Source organism: Crocodylus porosus, unplaced genomic scaffold (assembly GCF_001723895.1).
Source record: "Crocodylus porosus isolate Cpor-Errol unplaced genomic scaffold, CroPor_comp1, whole genome shotgun sequence".
Classification (NCBI taxonomy): Eukaryota; Metazoa; Chordata; order Crocodylia; family Crocodylidae; genus Crocodylus; species Crocodylus porosus.
Window position 1 is genome coordinate 214482574 of NW_017728886.1, and position 20332 is coordinate 214502905.

Here is a 20332-nt window from a genome sequence, read left to right on the forward strand (position 1 = left end):
GGAAGGCAAGGCAGGGATGGGGGCTGGGGCTCGGGGCTGGCACCGGGGAACTTCTCCACTCCACAGCTCCAATGCCATGTGCCTTCTTGCCCCCTGAGGCGAGGCAAGGTGAGGCAGGGGCTGGGGCTGGGGGCTGGTGCTGGGAACTGCTCCACTGGCTCCAGGGAACTACTCTGCTCCCCAGCCCCAATGCCATGTGCCTCCTTGCTCCCTGAGGTGCTGGGGCTGGGGGCTGGCACGGGCTCTGACAGCTCCAGTGAACTGCTCCGTTCCCCAGCCCTTTCAGGCCCCAGGCCCCTGGCCCTTTTCCACATGTTGTCCCAGTCTCCTGGGGTGCCTGGCCCAGGCAAGGCCCCTCTCCATCCATCCCAGTCCTCTGAGCAAGCAACAGAATTAAAAAAAAAAATCCTGCATATCCTGCAATTTAGCCCACACAACATTTCAAGGCTAAAAGAATAACTTTTACTACAGAAGTGACTTTGAGCTAAAATAACAAAAAAAACCCCAACAACAACAACAACAACAACTGAATAAGAATATGCAGATGAAAAAGTACTGCAGCTTTGAACAAAACTTGAAATCCCCATAAAAGTGGAATCTAACAATGCCAAGGCAGGGAATTCACACTCTGCAACCTTCACTGATGCACAGGTGTGTCTGTTCACCCGCGCTGTCATCATCCTCAATAAGCCTGGGCTGGCCACCCAGTGCCAATGTTGAGCAAGCAAGCTGGTAACTATAATATCTCCATGAAGTGTGTTTGTATGTGTCTGTAAATAATGTGTTTAGTGTATGTCTTTGTATGGTTTTGTTTTATGTAATCAATAAATGTGGCCTCTTGCCTTATCCTCCCTCATAAGGTCTCTCTTGTAATTTAAGCAAAAGGCCTCCTACCCAGGAACACTGCTGTAAAGGGCGGGGGGTGCACCAGTGCTTTCAGAAAGTGCACATGCACCCCTGTGCACCCCTTACGCATCACCACTGTGTTCTGTCACAGGTTTAAACCAGTTTCTGATCAGCAGGGATCCTGGTTTTCTCTGATTTAAAAAAAGTAACCCAAAATCCACCTTTTTCCGTGATTAAAATGAAACACCACTACACACACACACACACACACACACACACACGCACACGCACACACATGCACACAGGTGGTGTTTCATTTTAATCACAGAAAAAATGTGGATTTGGGGTTGCGTCTTTAAAACCAAAAATTGGGGATTTGTTTTAAATCAGACAAAGCCAGGATCCCTGCTGACCCCTTAAACCAGTTTATGTGTAACTTCTGTCCCTAGCCTGGAGGACAAGAGGCCTTAGGATGGATTCAGTGAAACCTGATATTTCCTCGGTTAGGGTTCCGTTGTTAGATATTATAGGTCTGCCTGGGTTGGGTTCCTTGTTTGTGGGTTTTAGGGAGCATGTAAAAGGTCCCTGGATTGGGTAGTGGAGGGATCAAGTTTTATAGTTTTTCTTGTAGTTCACATGGAAATGATGTGATGGCAGTTTTGAGTTTTAAGGTGAAAACTGTGTACCAGAATGAATGCACACCAAAAATCTTTCAAAGACAAAAACACCCAATTACCTGTGAGTGCATGCTTCTCACAAGACAACCACGCTCTCTCCAATCTCTTGGTTCTGATTCTCAAAGGGAATTTACAAAACACCTTTCATAGACAAGCCTACAAACTTCACTTCTTAAATCTACTGGATACAAAAAATTATGAACTAAAAATAAACATTGGATTTATGGCATATTATAACCTGCCTGACATCTGATAACCCCAGGTAACATGTCTACATTTTACCACCTACATTCTATCACCAAATCAACATTCCTCCCCTGCTCCCACCTGTCTCACACCTATTGTCTCTAAGTCCCTCACTGTCATGCATTTGCATTTTCACAGACATGCATTTTGCATATTAGCTTTCATTCTACCCACGAGAGCACACAGAACACCCCCAGCCTCTCCCTATGCCTGAAGAAGGGTGTTTGTGCCCAAAAGCTTGCAAAGAACAAGTTTTCCAACTATTTATTTGGTCTAATAAAAGATATCACATTTACTCAGAGAACCTTGTCTGCCTATGCCCTTAAGCCAACACAACTATAACCAACAACCCTAAAGCATGTAATTATTGTAGGAGCACATCCTAGCTTTTCTGTAGTTCACACAAAACCACTGAATTTTAAACATAATCCTGACCAACTGTATTGCATAATGCTTCTCTTGGAATGATCCTATATTTCCTGCTTTTCTGTTAAACATATAAAGGTCACAGGTTTAGAGGTCCCCAGATATAGTACAACTGATGCTATTCCACTGACTGCACAATGGTCCAAAACCTTGGAACAGAGTATGGGGCTACCTTTGCAGTTAGGCTTTCTGTGTGAGGAGGGATGAAAGTAGGCTCTATAGTCATTCCTCCTTCCTGGGCAGGAACACTTGGGTCATAAAGTTATGGCTACTTAGCCAATACTGATGCTGATGTATTGATGTTGAACTCAGTAGAGTTCCTGGCATAACTCTTTGTCCCACAATAGCCTTAGGGTTGCAGTAACTCCATGGTCTCCACAGCTTCCCACCCTCAGCCCATTTATTCTCTGGATGCTTATGACTGTGGGGAAATTTTCAGGATTTTGCTCTTAGCTGTCAACAGATTAGGAGCCAGGTGCTTAGCAGGTATAAGTTAACATGATTCTATAGACTTCAGTGAGCCACAGCTACCATTATGCTGGCTGGGGATCTGACTGCTTCCTTTAGCAACAAAATCTCTTGTCATCATTTCACCAATGTCTCTTTGTCTTGCACCACTAAGCCTCACTTTGTCTTGCTACACAAAATGAACCACTGATTACCAGTTTACACTTAATTGTTTCAGGAAGATTTCTGCACTTAGATAAAACACCTATGTGCCCTATAGCACTTGCCAAATTAGCCCATTTTGTTATCAAGTTGGGAGGACATGTGATGTTTCTTGGAGCATTTCTGCTTACCTTATATATCTATATAATTTCTGCCATACCAAGTGTGCAAAGTCCAAAAGTAGTCATTCAAAGGGTGGATGGTGTCTCTTTCCAAAATGTTTTCACACTATTGTGCATCACCCTAGTTGCTCTTTTGATGTAGGTTTATAAAAGAAACTAATAGAGCTCACTGAGAATTTTACAATGAAGGGATTTTTCATCAGAAAATTTTAATTCATCAAAACCAAAATTTAATGGAAGAAGGTACATTCCAGGAATAAGATTTTTGGTCAAAACAAGAACATGAAAGAGTTCCCTTCTAAAACAGCCATTAGTCACTGATTTAGAGCAGTCTTGAATGTAGGTCTCCAGCATTCACTTGCCTTTTGTAACTGCTCCATTTTGTATAAAAAGTCGGTATTCATTAGAGTTGGGACTTGATCACTAATCTCTTTGTCATGGATTCTCCCAGAAGAACTGGAGAATTGCAGGCTCAGGGGGGATATGGTAGCTGCCTATAAGTACGTAAGGGGTGTGCATCAGGAACCCTATTCACCAGAGCGCCCCAAGGGATAATAAGGACCAACAGTCATAAACTCCTCTGTGACTGTTTTACACTGGACATAAGGAAAAACTTCTTTACTGTCCGAACCCCCAAGGCCTGGAATAGACTCCCTCAAGAAGTGGTGCAGGCACCAACTCTGGACTCTTTCAAGAAGTATTTGGATGTTTATCTTGCTGGGATCCTTTGACCCTAACTGATTTCCTGCCTCTGGGGCAGGGGGCTGGACTCGATGATCTTCAAGGTCCCTTCCAGCCCAAATGTTTATGAAATCTATGAAGAGTGCTTTCTCAGGACCCTCAGCTCTCTGTGTACTCCTTGAAGCTTGCCACAGCCCAGCTTATAGGGTGGGGTGAGCCTCTGGCTCCTTGAACTCTGAGACCCTGCCATTTAGTCCCTGACCCTCCCTAATTACCCTCAGGTAATTACCCTCAAGAGCTAATTGCCCTTTAGTCCCTGGCCTTCCCTCAGGGAGCTACCTTGCAGTTTAGCTCCCTAAAGAACTTTAACTCTTCAAAGGGGAAAGAGTTGCATGCTTGGAACTTTGATTGCACCCTATAGTCACAAGCATGAAAGCAGACAGCTCCTCTTCAACAGAGGAAAAACCTTTTTGTCATCTCTTTTCCTGGGAATCTTATCTCTTCAACAAAGGCATGTATTGGGTAACTTCAGTACAGAAAGCAGGTTCCCTACCCCCTCCAAAGGGTTAAACAGTCCTTTATTCCTCTATTCTCTCAAGCTAACAGGCTCCTTTTCAGGACCTGCTCTCCATTAAACTCCTTATTAGAGCTGCGTGAAGCTTTGGTAGCCGATTTGATTCATAGGAGATTCGGCCCGATTCACTGTTCAAATCTCCAAACCAAATCAAATTGGGAGACCCATTAAAAGGTCCAAATTGAATCAGAAGCCTCCAAATCGATTCAGGGAGATTCAGAGCTGATTCAAAGATTCAGTCATAGACTAAATAGGCGGCAGTCCTCAACCATGCTGGACACAGCTGCCGCCAGCTGGCAAATCTGTTGTGGTGGGTGGAGGGCAGAGATGGAAGGGGCATGGGGGTGCAGATCAATTCCCCCACAGCAAGGGAGGGATTGGGGCTGGGGCTGAGACAAGCTGCCCACCCAGGGTCGGGGGAGCCATGGGACTCTGGAAGAGGGACTTCCTCTACTGTACACCACCATGTGCCACCAGTCCAAGAGGGCATGGGAGCAGGTGTGTGCCCCCAGATCTGCGTGGGGCAAGCTGGGCTGTTACGCCCACATCCTGCACCCCCCCACCTCAGCTGGACAAGTGGCAGCAGGGCAGAGCCCCAGTTCCCAGTGCTTTCCAGTGCCTATCCAGAGCACAGCTTGGCCCAGCCCACCCCACACAGATCCAGAAGCATGCACCCACTCCCATGCCCTCCCAGTGGTGGGAGCCCCCCTCCCTGAGTCCTGGGCCCCCGCACCCCATCTAGGCAGCTTGTCCCAGCCCCAATCCCTCCCTCGCTGTGTGAGTGTTGATCTGCCCCCCCCCACACATCCCTCTCCCCACTCCGCCCACCACAACAGACTTACTAGCTGGAGGCAGCTGTGTCCAGCATGGTCGAGGGCTGCTGTCTATTTAGTCTATGGCTGAATCTTCTAATTCAATTTGACCAAATCTAATCTAATCCAGGCCAACCTCTAATTTGGCCAACCTCCTCACCAGGATGATGAGCTAGATGAGGTATTCTCCAAGCAGCTTTTAGATGCCATAGAGGTGAGGGAGGCAGTGGTCATGGGGGACCTCAATTACCCGGATATCAGCTGGGAGGAACAGGTAGCCAAAACAAGCTGCTCAAGGAGGTTCTTACACTATGTGCAGGACCTCCACCTAATCCAGATGGTGTCCAGTCCCAGCAGGGGTAGCGCCCTGCTAGACCTGGTCCTAGCAACAGGGGATGATCTCATGGGGGACCTGCAGGTAGACAGTAACCTGGGTGATAGTGACCACCACTTGGTAGAGTTCACTATCCAGTGAAGGGTGACAAAAATATCCAGTGATTCTAGAGTTTCAGACTTCAGAAGGGCCAACTTTACTAAACTTAGGAACATAGTGAGGTGCCTGAACTCAAGAGCATTGGGCTAGTGGGGGGTCGAAGAGTATTGGAAGTTTCTCAAGGGATTGATCCTTGTAGCACAAAAGGAGTCTATCCCCTTATACAGGAAAGGGGCTAAGGGAATAAAAAAGCCCCCTTGGCTGAACAGGGAGTTTCAGGAAAGACTGGGGGCAAAGAAAGAGATATATAGGCAGTGGAAGCAGGTGGCAACCACCAAGGAGACATATACCACCCTGGTGTGCTATTGCTGGGAGTCAGGCAGGCCAAGGCAGGACTGGAGCTTAGGCTGGCTACAACAATCAAGGACAATACAAGTCCATCTACAGATACACAGCAAGCACAAAGAAGGCACAGAATAACGTAGGACCCCTGCAGGACAAATCAGGTCAGTTGGTGGTTGATGCAGACAAAAAGGTAGAGCTCTTCAATGAGGTCTTCGCTACAGTATTCCTTAATACTGACCAAGACAATCCCCCTACACTGAACATAAACAGATGTCCAAAAGGTACCACACCACCAAAGGTTAGTGCTGACTTAGTTAAAGAGCACTTGGAAGGGCTGTATGGGTACAAGTCAGCCGGCCCAGATGACCTCCATTCACGAGTGCTGAAGGGACTGGCCAGCGTCATAGCTAAGCCAGTGGCACAGCTGTTTGAGCTCTCATGGTGCTCCGAACAGGTCTCTGAGGACTGGAAAAAGGCCAACGTGGTGCCCATTTTTAAGAAGGGAGGAGCCAGGTAACTTTAGGCCAGTCAGTCTTACCTCTATCCCTGGGAAAATACTAGAAAAAAGAGCATATTTGTGAAAGCCCAGCAGGAGAAATGATGCTGAATGGAAACCAACATGGATTTGTTGCAGGTAGATCTTGCCTGACAAATCTTATAGCCTTTTCTGACCAGGTCACACACTGCCTTGACACAGGAGCGGAGGCCGATGTCATCTACCTGGATTTTAGGAAGGCCTTTGACACAGTTTCACATCCTATTCTCATAAAGAAGCTAACGGGCTGTGGAGTGGATGCCTACATAGTCAGGTGTGTGGCTAACTGGCTTAGAGACCGCACCCAGAGAGTGGTGGTTCATGGGTCATTTTCAACCTGGAAGGAGGTGAGCAGTAGGGTTCGGTCCTTGGGCCCATAGAGTTCGGTCCTTGGGCCAATATTATTTAATATCTTCATCAGTGATGTGGATATGGGTGTGTTGAGCACCCTCTCCAGGTTTCCAGATGATACCAAATTATGGTGCAAAGTTAATACACCAGAGGGCAGGGAGCAGTTACAGGCCAACCTGGACAGGTTAGATCAATGGGCAGAACAAAATAGGATGCAATTCAACAAGGATAAACGTAAGATACTCCACCTAGGAAGGAGGAATCCCCAGCACACCTATAGGTTGGGGGAAGCCCTCCTCAGCAGCTCAGAGGCTGAGAAGGATCTTGGAGTCATAGTTGACTCCAAGATGAACATGAGCTGGCAGTACAACAAGGCCATCAACAAAACCAATCACACCATGCATTAGCAGATGCATGACCAACAGATCAAGAGAGGTGATGCTCCCCCTCTATGCAGCACTAGTCGGGCCACAGTTGGAGTACTATGCTGCACTTCAAGAGGGACACGGAGGATCTGGAAGGCCACCCACATGACTAGTGGTCAGAGGAAGGCCACCCACATGACTAGTCTCCATGAAAGACCCTACGAGGAGAGGTTGAGAGATATGGATCTCCTCAACCTATACAAAAGATGGCTATGGGGTGACCTTGTGGCTGCCTATAAATTTATCAGGGGAGGACAGCAGGGAATTGGGAATGCACTGTTTACCACAGCACGTCAGGGACTAATTAGGAATAATGGGTGCAAACTAGAGGAGAGTAGATTTAGGTTTGACATTAGGAAGAAATTTTTTACAATAAGGGTGGCCAGAGTCTGGAATAGGTTTCCAAGAGAGGTGGTGCTGTCACCTAACTTGGAGGTCTTCAAGAGGAGGCTTGACAGTCACCTGGCTGGGGTCGTCTAACCTCGGTCCTCTTTCCTGCCAGGGGCAGGGGGTTGGACACGATGATCCATTGGGTCCCTTCCGACTCTATAATCTATGACTCTATAATCAGGACAGTGACTCGAATCACCAAATCGAATCACTGTCCCTCTGAATCAGCCAAATCAGAATCCAAAACGAATACTTGCTGCTTCGCACAGGCCTACTCCTTATCTTATCACTTTTTTCCTTGTCCCCTCTGGGGCACCGTAGTGTCTTCTGTCAAGGGATGTTTGCCAATCCTAGCTGAACATTATTTGGTTCTTTGTTGTTGGATGTCTCACCCAGCGCTAAGGCAGCTCCAACTCCTTCTGAGAATCCAATTAACACTCCTTCCATCAGCCTCCAACCCTGACTACAAGCTAGTCAGGGAAAGTGAGGCATGCAGCATTATTGCAAAATGAACACATTTAAACCAGAAATATTACAACAGAATCATATTCTGTCACACTCTTATATCCCAAACATCCCTTTATCATGTGACCACCAAGCTATAGATTCATCTCATGCAATAGTTTCTGTTAGTGTTGTTTGATTTTGTGCAAATATTTAAATTGTCATGGGGCAGGGTGTGAAGATACTGATCCTCTCAGCATTCAGCTGGGATGTGGGAAACTAAGGTTCAGATCATTGGTCCAAACCAAGAAAAGCAGTGAGTTGAACCTACTTCTCCCACATCTGTTAGGGATCAAGGTGTGGTCAACTGGGGAAGGTCTCCAGATCAGCAGAGCAGAGTCCAGAATTAGGGTCACAGGGAACCAGGAGTCATAGAGCCAGCAATCAAGGCAAGGATTCAAGGTAATCCAGAAGTCTAAGTCAAAGCTTAGGGGAAACTGGGAGTCAAAGCTAGAGTCAGGGTAAGCCAGAAGTCTGAGACAGAGTTCAAGGTAAGCAAGTGGGGAAGCATTGTGCATCTGTGGTAGCTAATCCTTCACTTTTGTTCCCCTTGCTTTGGGGTGTGTCCCTTAATACGCATCTGCCACTCCTTGATGTTCAGAAGGAAAAGAAAGAGAACAAAGGGAGACAAGGTGTTTGTCACCATTATTGGTTAAAGTTGAAGCAAGATCTTGCCTCACTAGGTTCTACCTCCCCTACATTCTGCCCTTACCATGCCTATGTAGGCACAGGCCTTTGACCCTCTTCGGAGTCTCATCCTTATGTGAAAGATGTAGCAAGGCCTATCTATTGACCCATTGCCTTGGGCTCTGGCCCACAGGGATCATCCATCAGCAATTGTTTACCAGTTAGTGCAGCACATTATTTAATTTATTTTCTGACTCCCCTATTGGTAAGTTCATTGCTCAGAGCTCTTACCCTTTTTATCCTAGTCTATCAGCATCCAGTTAATCAATTCCTTAACCAGCTGATCAATTAACAGGCTTACCCACACAGAGTTAATTAATTCTTTACTACTCCATTACTTCATTAAGTGCAGTGGAAGCTGACTTCTTGTTTAAACCTACAGTGGACAGGACCCTTCACTCGCTAGCACCTGAACACTTAACCATGTCCAGCATCCCTAGCAATGAACACTTTAAAATTACGACTCATGGATCCGGGTGGGCCTTCCCCTCTGCTGTGGTTTTATGGGACAGTGCTCTTATGGAGGATTTAAGGCTCACATTTTCCTGCTTTGGATCCATCCCCAGTTCACTAATCTGGCTTCTAATATTAGCTCTGCACCTCTGCATGGCTCGCACAGGCTCCGCCTCACTCGTGCTTCACCCCTCTGGGGGTTTTCAATTCTACCAGCAGCCTCTTATAACTTCCAGTTGGATTCTCACCAGCCAATGCGAGCTGGCTCTGGATACCCATGATCCTGTGTAACCTGCATTGACTGGGGAAGATGCTGTTTGCACTCCAGATGCCAGCAGAACGGCTCTTTCAACTGTGCTACCCTTCCAGAGTTCTCCAGTAAGTTTTCCCACAAGTTCAGGTCTGACAGGACAATCTAGACCATACAGGGCCCAAGGCTGGTGTCCTGTTGCAAGGAATCAAGGAATTGTGTAGGAGTCAGGAGCAAGCACCTGACTTTACCTAGATAGCCAGCTGCTGTCAGGTGCATACTTTTAAAGCAGGGGTGGGCAAAGTCCTGCCCATGGGATGGATTGGGCCTGTGGTAAACTCCATTTCCCAACAGCCCCAGCCCAGGTCGCTGCAGGCAGTTTCCATGGAGACCCCAGCAGCAGCGGTGCAGGGCACACAACTGGCAGATAGCTGCTCAGGTGCTGGGATCTTGTGGCGGTGAAAGCATGATCTGGAGCCAGGGCAGAGCTGTGATCCGCTGCCTGCATGCCCCCTGCCTGCAGCTCTGTCCCAGCTTTAGACCACGCTGTAATCACTGCAAGATCCCAGTCCCAGAGCAGCTCCCCATTCAGCTGCATGCCCTGCCAGTGCTGCTGGGGCCAGTCTCCATGAAAACCCTGACTCCATACTGTCACAGTGCTGCCACTCCCAGGGTCTCCATGGACACTGGCTGCAGGGACGTGCAGGGGCTGCTGGGAAGTGGAGTCTGGCTGCCTACTGGATCTGTCATTTTGCCCACCTGTCTTTTAAAGGCTAGAGTTGATGGAACCTGTTTCCTGCAGCCTCAAGGGATTGATTATCCTGACTGCTCGATTAGGATCCTGACTGCTCGATAGGTTGGACCCAGGGCATGGGTCTGAGCTCATTATATTGCCCACCAGGCTATACTGGGGTCAGTTGCTTATTTGGATTCATTTTGAAAAGACTTCAGCCCACATGTCAGGAGATAATTTTATAATCTTGAAACCATTCATAGGTCAGGACACCTGTTTTCCAGCCAGGTCCAGAAATAGCAATAAACATATAATAAAAATAGATGTTTTTCATGATATTAAATAGTGTATGTGTTTCATTAAAGGGGTGTGAGGGCTGCAAGATTAAGGCATCTTGCTACAGGTCTAGAGAAATTGAGTTCAAACCCTGCTCTTGACTTGTGCTAAAGGCTACCTCAAGTCACCCTGTTGTATCTGGCCGTCTGGCTTGGGGAGTCAAAGGTGGCTGTATATAATGCTAGCTGCATCCTTCCTTGGGGACTGTTGGCTACAGAAACTGGTTTGCTTTAACCCTGATAGCCCTATAGGTTGCAGGGCCCTAGATAACCATTGACCTTGATACCTTATTAAAAGTGCTCATGATTTTCATTAATTTAACTCTGAATTGTCTAGCAAAGGACCTGATCCTGACTGTACTTAGACTACACATACCATGCAAGCATTGACATTGAAAACAATTAACAGTGCATGGCCAAAAGCAGGATTGGGCCCCAAGGTACTAAATTTCACCAAAATAGAATGTTTTGTGCCAGTTTTCAGTTGCAGGTTGAAGCCTCAGTACACAGTGTTTGTTATAAGCAAACCACATGTACTGTAGCAGTGAGAGATGAGAACAAGTACTTAAAACAGTGCCTTCACTGTGCTAATACTCTTTTAATCAGTTTTAGATGGGCACTTTGGCACTCAGTTCTCTCATTCAGGATACACAACAGAATAACAAAAAGAGATTGTCAGCTCAATGACAGAGGCTCCTTTAATAGGGCCAGTTCAATAACTAAATCAAAGGATCATTCCTTTTCTTAATTTAGTGCTGACTGCTAATAATTTCTCCATTTATTTTGAATGCAGAGTAATAGGTGATGTACTGCTCTGTATGTTAATGAAGACTGAGCTCAACAAAGCTGTTTTTCTCTCCTGTTACAAAGCATATAACTATGGTTCTCTGGCACTATCTGCATTTGTCTTGGGATATTGCCATCTGAAAAGTGCATGACTCTTGGATACTCTAGTTTAATTATTGCAAGGATAAAGATCTAAAAACAGTCAGGAAGTGGAAATACCTATAATTCACTGGCACTAAACAAAGCCAAATTCTACAGTCTTCAGTCAAGCAAAGTTCTCATTGCATCAGAGGCCCATCTGTGAGGCATATCTAAAGCTATCCTTTCTACTTCCCTTTCTTTAAAAAACAAAACAAAAAAAAGTCTTTTATGACCATAGGTAAGCATTTGCAGCTGTACAAGTAAACATAGTAAAATTTCATTTCATGCTCCAGGGCACAAGTAAGAGTGAAGAAGCAAATGTCCTCTGCCCCACCAACAGAATGAGACTCATCATGGTGCCTTTTTTCACCAACCTCTATTGCTTAGCACCATGCAGGTGGGCTTTAATTTGAAGAGTAGGCCTGCGTGAAGTGACTAGTATTCACTTCAGATTTGGGCGATTCAGGGGACAGTAATTCAAATTGGTGATTCAAATCACTGTCCCGAATTGATTTGTCCTAATCTGATTTGGAGATTAGGATGCTGCCAAATCTCTGAATCAAACAGGCCTCATCCCCCACCCACTCTACCAGTCCCATCAATGGCTGCCCCACCTGCCCCCAGTGTCCCAGCATTTAAAAAAAAAAAGCCCTGAGGGAGAGGGTAGGGCAATCCTCGCTGCCCCACACTGCCCTGCACTGCATGAGGGGCTTTGATCTATGAACCCCCAGAAGCCCAGAAGGCCACTGTAGCAACTGGTGAGTGCAGGGCTTTTTTTTTTTTTTTTTTTTTTAAAGCACCGGGATGCTGGGGTCAGGCAGGATATCCATTGACGGGGCTGGGAGAGCAAGCAGGGGATCCAAATCTTCCTCCAGATCTTTTCTGAATTGATTCAGAGGCTTCGAATGGATTCGGACCTTTTTATTTGTCTCCCGATTCAATTTGGATTCAGAGATTTGGCTGCTGAATTGGGCTGAATCTCCTCTGAATTGAATTGACACCCGAAGCTTTGCACAACCCTCTTAGACAGCTCTCAGCTAGATTAGCAAAACATTGTAATTAATGGTTAACTTGGCCCTGGAGAAATTGACTGGAAAAACACAGAAGCAGATATGACCTAACTGACAGGAGACCATTCAAGCGGATAACATGAGCAAATCAAAGTGGCTTTTAACTTTGTCCTTTGGCAAATGAAGCCCTAAAAGGAAGAGATGAGGATGTTTTATGTCTGTCATGTTTATTAGAGTTGGGCAAAAAATGACCATTTTGTAAAAACTGATGTTTGTGTGAGAACTTAAACTTTTTTAAACTGGAAAATGGAAAATTTTAATTTGCTTTCAAAAACAACAATTTTGAGTTTTTCATTGGGGAAAAAAACAGAAAAATTCCACAAATGATTAAATAAATTAATGTCTTTTTCATTTCTTTCAAATATTTTCATAGAAAATACTGACCTTTTTCTGAGCAGCTATAATTACCCAACTGTATTGAAGTAAGTAATAAAGAAGCCTCTATTACATCTACACCAGTGCCGCACCTCTACAATTACAGTAGGATGTAATTCATGGCTGGCTTGGAATAGGTGAGTTAGAGACTAGAGAAGGTGCAGTTTACATGTACAAGCAACTATATCTTGTCTGCAGGCACTGGAGAATGAAAAAGGATTACTAGTAGTAACTGTATTATGGGAGGTCTCTAAATACAATGTATCTTGCTCTGTGCACTGTCATCTGGGCAGACAGTACTACAAGAGGACACCCACCACCCTTTTAAAGTTGTACCTCACTATATGCCTAGCAGCCCCACAGGAAAGATGCTTTATACAGCTATAATGACCCCTTTCATACCACTGCTATTTCCCCCCTAGTTCCAGCACTGTTGGGTAGGCCAGCTATAATCCTGCATGTTTCATTTCTAGGAAGGCTGAATAGTTGAAGTTATATGTTTGTTTCCTTCAAGTAAACCAGATAGGCATTGATGACTTTGGGAAAGATTAAATGTAGATATAGAAAATAAAAGTCCGTATGTATGTCATCTGCATTTCTGTGAATTTTCAAAAACGCTTCCTCCTCATATCCTCCAAAAAGATCCCCCAAAATGATTTGTTCCTTTGGTACCAGTTATTTCAGATATTTGGTGGCCTTTTTTTAAAAAATTGCATGTTGTGCTATTTAAACAGCAACCTTTAAGCTGTTTAAAGGAGGAGAATATAAAGCACTGGATTAATCTGCTTATAGCCCATATGGCCAGATGTTCCAAGGACTGCAGATAGGCACAGGTCACTGTTAACCCATATTCAAATGATTTTCTCAGGAAGAGCTCTTTATTCCACTTGATGAATCAAACTGGATGGCATTTTTATCTCTGAAATTGGTTGGTCTCAATAGTCCACTTTATCAGGTAAAAAAATCAAGCTTTGCTCTGACGCACACCATGAGAAATGGGGAGCTCCCCAATAAGTGATTATGCTTTATCCAAGTGAGTAAGATCTTGGCAAAGAGGCACATGTAAAAATAGTAACAATTACTGTAGTTCAGTTGAGTGGTAAGGAATGTAAAATTGGGTTTCAGGGAGAACACAGTGATATAGAACTCAGTTGTGTGATCCGGTAAATATAGGCAGAAGACTAAGGGCTGAGAAGGAATTTGATGAGCTAATAAATACAGCATAATTAACAACATTTTAAAGCTATAGTTAATTTATGCCTTCCATTAAATATTCACTTAGACTTCTTCCTGATATTCTCTTTCCTTCTAAGTGAGGTTGAATTGTTGAGTCTGACTGTAGCAGTTGGCATCTGGGTTTCTCTGTAAGTCACATCTGCAGTAAGCTCATTCACTACTGTGCCAGTCACAAATTGGGTACAGCTTCTTATGTTGTTCCCTTAAATATATGAGAGCTGAGCTAAATGGCTTTGCTGTTGATATCTGAGAGGGGACAAGTGGTATAAAGATGAATATTCCTATAGCTCAAAAATGGTAGAAGTCTAATGCTGATTGAACACCTATGTTTCAGTTGCCTTTAAAGATGTAGAAAATCAATGTAAAGTTTTGATCTCCCAACCTTCGTGATAGATCAGTGCCCAATGTAAAATGAACCAGCTGCTTGACTGCAGTGCTTTTACAAGGAAAATATTATTCAGAGGTACATAGAGAGAAATTTGTACACCTGTATTGGCAAAAACAAGAGCACACTGTTGGCTCATATTCACCTTACTGTCCATTGTAACCCCCAGGTCCTTTTCTGCAGAGCCGCTACTTAGCCAGTCAGTCCTCAGCCTGTACCAGTGCATGGGATTGTTCCATCCTAAGTGCAGGACTTCACACTTGTCCTTATTGAACCTCATGACATTTCTTTGGTCCAGTCCTCCAATTTATCCAAGGCTTTCTGAATCCTAGCCGTACCCTCCAGCATATCTACTACTCCCCCCCAGCTTGGTGTCATCTGCAGACTTGTGGAGGGTGCACTCCATCCCATCTTTCAGGTCATTAATGAACGTATTGAACAAAACCGGCCCCAGGACCAACCGCTGGGGCACTCTTCTTGATACTGGCTGCCAACTAGACATTGAGCCATTGATTACTACCTTTTGATCCCAATGATCCAATCAGTTTTCTATCCACCTTACAGTCCATTCAGCCAACTTGTACTTCCTGAGCTTGCTTGCAAGAATGTTGTGGGAGACCATATCAAAAACCTTGCTAAAATCAAGGTATATCACATCCATTGCTCTCCCCATATCCACAGAACCAGTCATCTCATCATAGACAGCAGTCAGGTTGGTCAGGCATCGCATGCCCTTGGTGAATCCATGCTGACTTCCTAATCACCTTCTTTTCCTCCAAGTGCTTGGAAATGGATTCACTGAGGATTGGCTACATGATTCTTCCAAGGACTGAGGTGAAGCTGACTGATCTGTAGTTCCCCAGATCTTTCTTCTTCCCTTTCTTAAAGATGGTGTGTAAATATGGTAATAATACTTAAGCAATTACTAGTTAAAGGGAGATGTCAAAGTGAATAGTTTCAAAATCCAGTTTCAATTTTACATATTTGTTTAACCTTTTGCCAAAATCCATGTAATTGCTTATATCCTACAAGTACAATTTCAGCAAACATAAATACAGTAAGAAATCAGTCGGTCACATAGGTGTAACTTCAGATTGGGATAAATTAGACTGAATATGCTACCACATTACATTCAAGTGACAGACAAAATATTTTTAATATTGTAAACATTAATAATACCTACTTTAGTTTCACATAATAACATAAATGTAACCTTTTTACTGTTTTTGGACATTAATTTTATCTTTCACATACAGTTATTAGAACAACATTCAGAGCTTCTTCAAAATTCTTGTTTTCTAGACTTTCAGTAAGCCTGCCAGTCAGATTTACTGCAAGCCAGTATAGAACAGCAAACTGTACTGCACTTAATGTTCACTTTTCATGATGTAAACACTGTTTACTGGAACATCTCTAAAGACTGGCCTTAGTCATCAGAAACCATTTATCTACACAGTTTAAAGTACTTTAAACTACAATTGGACATTATTTATTATTTGGATAGCATTGCTAAGTCAAATATACATGGCATTGTCCATTTAGAGAGTTGACCTAAACAAATAATAGATTTTTGTCCTATTCCATTGTCCATTCCTCTTCTTTATGCTCTCTTCATAATCCTTTGATTTAGTTACTGTTATAGCACAACCACTGGCAATAAACATAATAAATATTAAACAAAAGTACTTGGAACTAATAAGACAATGTCAAACATCCCTAGGATGTGAAATCCTAATGGCAGCTTTGTCAACAGCAACATTTCCATCGACTCCGGCAAGATTTGGATGTTAATATGTTTTCCCCTTATATACTTTCCTACCATTCTTTTTGGCTCTGTAGCTTGCAAAGCATTGCCAGATTGGTGCTGAGTGCCTTCAGCGCCCAATCAGCTGGTAACCCTTGGAAGATAATTCCAAAGGCATCATTCTTCACACATTTATACAGATGAACATCTTGACATCTGCATGGGTGTTTTCCGGAAAAAGTCTTTACAATATAAGCTGTTAGACAATGAGAAAATTTTATTGTCTGCAAAATACTGTTGGATAATAATAATATGGTTACAAGCTGTTAAAGGGCAATCCATTACAAAGTACAGGTGAACATTGCTATTTAAATACTTTTAAATATGGCCACTCTTAAAAAAAATATTGAAAGCACCCTGTGATGGAACTCATAAACATTTCAGATATGGCACACTCCAAAACATGGAGCCCGAACAAACTACCATATTCACTCAAATCCAAAATGAGGGTTTTTTCCTTAATCAACATGGGGGAAACAAAGTTTCATCTTGCATTTGAGTCAGGGTGGCTTATCCCCTGGGGAAGGATATGCATCCAGGGAGAATGCAGGAGGGATTGTGTGGTGGTAGGGAGTGTGGGGGAGATCTGTTGGGAGGGCATATGGAGGAGACGATGCAGTGTGTGGCTTGGGGAGAGTGCAAGGGAGACCTGTGGGGAGAAGCATGCAGGGGGACACCTGCTGTGTGTGGTTCAGAGGGAGCATGGAGGAAACTGCTCAGCCTGCCCCCCTCATCACTTACCTTCTGCTCTTGCTGAAGCTTTGCCCCCAACCCTGAGCTTTCCTGGCCCAGCCTGGAGCCTGTTACTTTTGTCTGGCTGAGCTAGGCCAGGGCCACCCCACTGCCTGCTGGAGCCAGAGCTGCTGCAGAAGGTAAGCAACAGGGGAGGGGGGGAAAAGTAGCCAGGTTGGGCTAAGGTTGTGGGGAGAGGCAGTGGGGGAGCAAGTGGCCTAGTGAGCAAGCAGCAATAGATGACACCCAATAATTAGAATCTAACTTACAAGAAATGTATCATTTTCTATGTATAGAATCTAATTATCGGGGAGCCATTTTAAATTCAAAGTTCTCTTGGATTCAGGTAACTACGGTATTACATTTTTTTCTGGCTATGAGACATGTAATAACTATAAAGAAAAATCGCATAGAACTTATTGGGCTAGGAGACCATCTGGAGTGAGTAGCTAGAGGATTAGCTCCTCCCAGAAATTAATCCGTTCTTCAGGCATTCTTGCTTACTTTTTAAGTTTATTATTGAAATTTAAATTTTGACAGCCTAAAAAAGCCCAGGACTGTACTATTCTCACAACCAAAGAATTTTAAGAAGGAGGGATGAATAAAACCAGACAAAGCCCAAGAGAACTTCCATGGGGAGCAAATGTTAAAACTTGTGATTTAAATCATAGAAAACCTGTTCTATACAAGCATGAATCCTGGTGTGAGCTTACAGGGTGCTCTGCTGAACTTCACCCTGCTTTTCCAGATTTTCTTTTAGGTTTGCAGTGCAGTAATATTGCAAGTTCCTTGTTCAGAGTAACACGATACTTCATGGGCATCTTAACCCATAGAGTTGTCCCTGTTAATAGAATCAGCATGTGAGGCACCATATGGGGACAGATTCAGGAAGCAGAGGAACATGTGGTTTGGGGAAAAAAGGGGCCAGATGATACAGGGCTTGGCAGGTCCTTTGTTCCATTACCCTATACTGGGACTATAGGAAGTGTGTGTAGGGTTATTTTTGATAAATAAAAGTATCTTTCTGAAGTGCCTTAGAATTAAGTGTGATGAGGTAGGAGGCATGATATTCTTTTGTATTCAGTGGGACACAATGCTCAGTTTTCATTTGACTCTTGGACCAGTGGCTGAATGCATATTTTGGTCTAAAAGAAAATAGAAGGAGACCTAGGGAAAGCTTAATTAATTGCAGTGAGGGTTATGCTAATATAATGATATCGAGCCTTTCAGAAAAATACAGACTGATGATTATTCTGGCAAGGTACCACACAAACAAATAAAATGTTCTTAATCATTACCTAGCTGCTTGACACAATATTTGAAGAGGCATAATCTGTCTCTGATCTGAAGATTTCTACCGAATGAGGCTTTTAAAGAATAACGATCTAACATATCCATAGCCATGCAGCATATCACATGTTTCACTTTGCTGGCACTGTGGATGTCTAAACTTCACAGCAACAGTAAGGACAAAACTGAATCTTCCCTCTTCAGTTCATACTATCTTAATTAAAGGAGATTCTCCATCATTAGCAATATGCATCAAAATATCTAAGTATCTAAGGGGGCTGAGAAATGGAGGGGGAGGGAGGGAGAACAGATATGGAGGAAGTGCATTGGTTCGACCCAGCTTCCCAGCATCTGTATAGATTGGGTGGTTCAGCAGGACTTTTTGGCATTTTTATCTACAGCTGATTTAATCAGCTATTAAATAAAAGCACCAAAAAAACAAAAAAGCCCCACTGAAGTACCCAGTCTATACAGATGTTGAGCAAGCTGGATCAAACTAACACAATGCCTCTTCTGGGCATACACTGAACTTGGCATGGCAGGTATGCCAAGCTTAAAGTGAAGCGCCAGGGTTTTTTTTGACATCTGTAAGCAGCCATTGATGTCTACTCTATTTCTGATGGGAAGTAGCAATTCACTAGCATATTGATTTATTATGGTATAATTAGAAATTAAAACCGTTTTATTTAATTAGCAGGGATAAAAACAGCTGATTAATTTTAATGGTAAGTGGACGCAGCTACACGAGCCATTTACTGCTGAATTGCCTAATTAGCTCCACAGTAAACATCTTCGCATCTATATGTCTGTAGGCTACAGGAAACTAATAATCTCTGCAGCCAGTTAGTATTTGTAAATATAAGTACTATCCTGCTGCAGTTTTTTTCATGCATAGCAACACATGTGTAATTGGCTAATTGCCGACCTGGTTGCCTGAGCCACAAGGGTGCGTCACTGCGGGGGCTGCCTACTGGCTGGCCCCAGCCCCTCCTCACACATTGAGGCAGATCAAAACAGCCCAGGGCTGGCAGGCTGAGCCCCCAACCCCCTGCCAGCTGGAGCTGCTCCAACCCTGCTCAGCATGCTGTGGGCCCAGGCACAAGTGTAAATGTGGCACCCAAGAGCAATAAACTCCAGCCTGATATGCACTGGAGTTTATTACTGTACATTAATATTCACATGCAGATGTGCTCAGTTGGTAAAAAAGGCATTGAACTGTAAGCTCTTCTGGGAAAGAAATGTTTACTTATTCTGTCTTTCTACAGTGCCTGTCCTGTTTGGTGCCTATTCTTGGTTTGCCCTTAGACACAACCATAGCAAGCATTATTGTTGTTTGTTACTGTTCTTGTTTGTGATGAATGTGTAAAACAAGCATAGGTGAAAAAGGTGGAAAGCGACTCTCTTTCTGGACTTGTTAGACTGCAAAGTACTGGTGCTAATTTTAATAGCACACAGAGGCCACATCGACAAAAGACGCTGACTGAGCAGTTGTTACTGCCCACTCATTTAGTACTTTCATACACAAGTACTAAATGACTGCGCAGTAACCAGAGTTACTGCACAGTAGCATCACCAAGCAGCTTTTAGGTGACTGACTGTGCAGTAGCTCATTACTATTATGCAGTAGCATCATGTCACACATTGTGCCACACAACACTACTGCACAGTAGTAACAAGCTACTGCGCAGTCATCATCTCGTGTAGACATGGCCAGAATCTATGTTTCTCTATAGATGGATACTAGGGCTCTGTGAACTTCAGTCCCTGATTTGATTCAGTGGAGATTCAACCTGATTCAGTGGCCGAATCTCCAAACGTGAATCGTATCAGAGGACCCTTTAAACTCTCCACCTTGAATCAGAACCCTCAAATCGATTCAGAGAGGATTTGGAAAGATTCTGAGATTCAGACATAGAAACAGCTTTAAATGTTTTTTCTACATACCTCTAGGTAGGAGGGGCTTGTGAATGCTGTGATGCTGGGGTGCATGGAGTGTCCCACTGGAGCACAGGGGGCTCC

At 44.0% G+C, this 20332-nt stretch overlaps 1 protein-coding gene and 1 long non-coding RNA gene across 2 annotated transcripts in view; one reads left to right on the plus strand and one right to left on the minus strand.

Moving 5' to 3' along the window:
- LOC109319562 overlaps positions 1-19806 on the minus strand; it is a 21251-nt gene extending 1445 nt beyond the window's left edge. The window contains exons 1-2 of the long non-coding RNA XR_002103544.1: positions 19795-19806; positions 7605-7608 (exon numbers count right to left, since the gene is read on the minus strand). This is a non-coding gene — a long non-coding RNA (uncharacterized LOC109319562). The remainder of the gene's footprint in view (positions 1-7604; positions 7609-19794) is intronic.
- The window catches only part of KCNB2 (potassium voltage-gated channel subfamily B member 2), a 323166-nt gene that overhangs the window by 213058 nt on the left and 89776 nt on the right, over positions 1-20332 (plus strand). The gene's annotated exons all lie outside the window — the stretch shown is intronic.